We start from the raw sequence: 3,867 nt of genomic DNA, 5'->3' as shown, positions 1-3,867 counted from the left end.
AGTTGAGCGAGTTCACAGTTGAAAGTTCAGAAATAGTATAGTGTGAGTAGTAGTATGTTCGTTCGTTATGTCCTGTATCGTATTAGTTTCCATCGCGGCCACCCAGGCAGGTATGCGAATATATTAGGGGATGTTTTTCCCAAGTATTCTAGACTAGGTTTATTTGTATCGCGGCCCCCCAGGCAGGTGTGCGAAGATTAGTAAATTTAGTTCGCGGCCTTCCTAAGGCAGGTGTGCGAAGTCAGTCATAATATCGCGGCCAACCCTTGGCAGGTGTGCGAAGATCAGTTCAATAAGTGTTACTAGTCTAGCCGTATCTTGTCGTTAGGTTCTATCATCTGAGTATACACAATAATTCATCAAATCCCATTCCCACCCGGGAACCCCATGCCTTGGCTGTGTGAACTCACCTTGGTTTGCTCGGCAGATACACAGAAAGTCGGTTAAACTATATAGCGATCAACCACGTCCTAGCATGGTTATTATACAAGTCAGGTTCTTATTCAAGTATAGCACGTATTTTCTACACATATTGTTCACAAATATAATCATGGCAATTCACGTATGAGCATTAGCAGGAACAGTTACGTAAATAACGAAGTCCAAGTATCCGGCCCAATCAATTGGGCTCGTAACAGTGAAAGTCCAATAGTGTGCAAGTGTTCACGGTCTCGAGTCGAGACTAACGATCTCGAGTCGAGACTAGTCGGTCTCGAGGTGTACTGGTTTCGGGGTCTCGAGTCGCAACAAGGAGGTCTCGAGTTGTCATGGTCTGGTCGAGACTACACGGTCTCGAGTCGCAACCGGACCCGCAACCGTGGTCTCGGTTTGTGCTGTTTTGTGTTGGTAAGGTGGTCTCGAGTCGAGACTAAGGGTTCTCGACTCGCAACCCTGGTCGAGACAAAGTGCAACAGATTTCCTTAATTAATTGGTAACAATCATTCCGTAATTTCAGCTAACAACTTAGCAGTTTTGAAAAATCAGATCAAATCGATATTCATTCCATATTCAAACACATTCATAACATCTTCATCACCCAAAAGAACAGTAACCATCGAATCATCATTTACACATAAACCGAATTATTTAACTATCATGCAACCTAAATCTTAATTTCAAAACACAATCATAACAGCCGGTTAACAAGCATATATTCGGACCACTTTACAACAAGGACAATAACAGTAGCCTCTGATCCGGTTATCATGCATTCATAATATCTTACAATATATGATCCGAGTCACTAGTATAACCCTAACCGATCATGCAATCCGATTAATAACAATATCATCACACAAGCATGCATATAAAACACGTAATCGGTAAACATACTACTAACCGAGATGAGAAAAGGAATGATCCGAATCCCAAAAGCTTTGATGGAAAGGGGTGTTCGGCTGCCTTGGTTCCGAGTCGAGAGGGAGAGATAGTCTAGTGTTTGTGTGTGTTCTTGGTTGCGAATTGTGGGAAGTAAAACCCTAATGGTGTGCGTATGCGTGTATACGTATGAGAAGGAAGTGGGCCGAACCCTTACTTGGGCTGCCCCATGGTCTCGAGTCCAACAACATGGACCGAATGGGTTTGTGTCCGGTTGTGGGTCATGTGCGATCGGTTTCAAGTAACATTTACACATTCACATATCACATAATCACATAATCATTCTATTAACATAATCACACAATCACGTAATGTTACACAAAAGTGGGTTCGAAATACGAGTTGTCACATTATCCCCAACTTAAAAGAAATTTCGTCCCGAAATTTGGTACGCACTCGCTGAGGAAACTAGGTAGGTTATATCGTTCACTGGTTTTCCTGGGGTGTCACATCCTCCCCCCGTTGATCTGGAATTTCATCCTGAAATTCCGCAGTAGTAGCTTCAGCCTCAGTAGTGGTCGTATTGGTTCCGAATAACTGGGGATACTTTTCTGTCATCTTGTCTTCGCGTTCCCAGGTGTACTCTGGGCCACGACGGGAGTTCCAATGAACTCGAACAAGAGGGATTCTCTTGTGCTTGAGGACCTTAACATCCCGGTCCGTGATTTCAACTGGCTCCTCGATGAACTGCAACCGCTCGTCGATAGTGAGTTCCTTAAAAGGAACTATGAGGGTCTCATCTGACAGGCACTTCTTCAGATTCGACACGTGAAATACATTGTGAACTGCACTGAGTTCAGCTGGTAGGTTTAGCTTGTAGGCCACTTTGCCTATTTTCTCAATGATTTCAAATGGTCCGACGTACCACGGATTTAGTTTGCCCCGTTTGCCAAAACGTACCACACCCTTCCAGGGTGAGACTTTAAGTAAAACCCGGTCCCCAACCTGAAATTCCAATGGCTTCCTACGCTTATCCGCGTAGGCTTTCTGACGGTCGCGTGCTGCCGCCATGCGTTGTCGTATTTGTGAATTCTGTTCTGTGGCGTCCACCACAATTTCTGGACCCGTGATCTGACTATCCCCCACCTCTGCCCAACAGAGAGGTGACCGGCATTTACGCCCGTACAAGGCCTCGAATGGAGCGGCTTGTATGCTGGTGTGATAACTGTTATTGTATGATGTGACAACCCGTAACTTCGAAGTACAAACCGTTTGTTTCGTTTTTTATAAATCGAATCCTATATTTATTTTATTGGATAAATTAATTATGTTCCTACTAAATTACATTTTTATCCATATCGGGTTGAACCGACCCAAACCGTTTGAACCAACGTGTCTCGCTTGTTGATCTAACTCGCTCGCGTAACTCGAAACTTTTGAGGCCCGAATCCTTAGCGTAAATATTTTACATTTATGTGAGATTGATAATTATCATTATTAGTTACCCAAGTAATTAACTCAAATCAAACTCCCTAAACCCCCCCCCCCCTATGTGCGTACACTGTGTATATCTCGGCCCAATATTTTATGTTGTGGCAGTACAATTCGGATCCCTAACCTCTGCATGTTACAGCGCCATTTAATTGGGCTTGAGCCCATTATCGGCTAAAATAAGGAACCGACCTATAGCATGTGTTTATATAGGTATACGTAACATGTTCCGGAGGAAAAATAAAAACTCTAAACCAGAGATCAAACCCTACCCCCTCCCTCAAACCGGCGATCGGCAGTAGCTTTCCCCCTTCCCCCCTTCTCTGATTCGCGACAAGTATTAATAGACCCCCTCCTCTTTGTGCCAAGCTTTATACACCGTGGGGATTAGTGTCAGCATCCTTGTCTTTCGGTTAGTTATGCATATTCATGTTAACTTTTTACGTGACGGTTTCTGTATGAGATTTTATTAGCAAGTAATATGTATATGTTAATGATAATGGTTGTGTTTTATGTTATTGGTTGTGCCTTTGAATGATTTTTATGACACCCAAAATTGCCGGTTGATTGATATGTGCTTATTTGGCCGATGAATGTTGTTGATGTAATCATTGATGCTATAATATGCTGTGACTGCTAGAATGGTTATTGTTGTTCGATTTGTGTGTATTTAGGATAATGAGTATGTCTTAGGGTTGCTAGAACTAATGATTGTTGTATCACATGGTTTTGGTGTATGGTTGCCGTCAACAATGTGGTATCACTCAAATTGATGCACTCAATGTTTGAATAACACCACAAATTATACACATCTGATTGGGCCGCACCATTTTATGTATTACATGGAATGATTGGTTTATCTATTGATTTTATTAAAAAGGATTTAATAAATTATGGGCATGTGATTCTGTGTATTGAATGTTACCATATAATAACAGTGCATGTGTCATAATATTCTGCTTGTGTGTGAGATTATTGTAAATTGCGGCCCAATGGGATTGATACTAGAATTGTAGTTATCGACTACTATGTGATTTAGTTAATGTTTATTTGATCAAG

Source organism: Helianthus annuus, chromosome 12 (assembly GCF_002127325.2).
Source record: "Helianthus annuus cultivar XRQ/B chromosome 12, HanXRQr2.0-SUNRISE, whole genome shotgun sequence".
In the NCBI taxonomy this organism is placed as follows: Eukaryota; Viridiplantae; Streptophyta; class Magnoliopsida; order Asterales; family Asteraceae; genus Helianthus; species Helianthus annuus.
The sequence above is the reverse complement of the archived record's forward strand: the minus strand, read 5'-3'. Positions refer to the sequence as shown.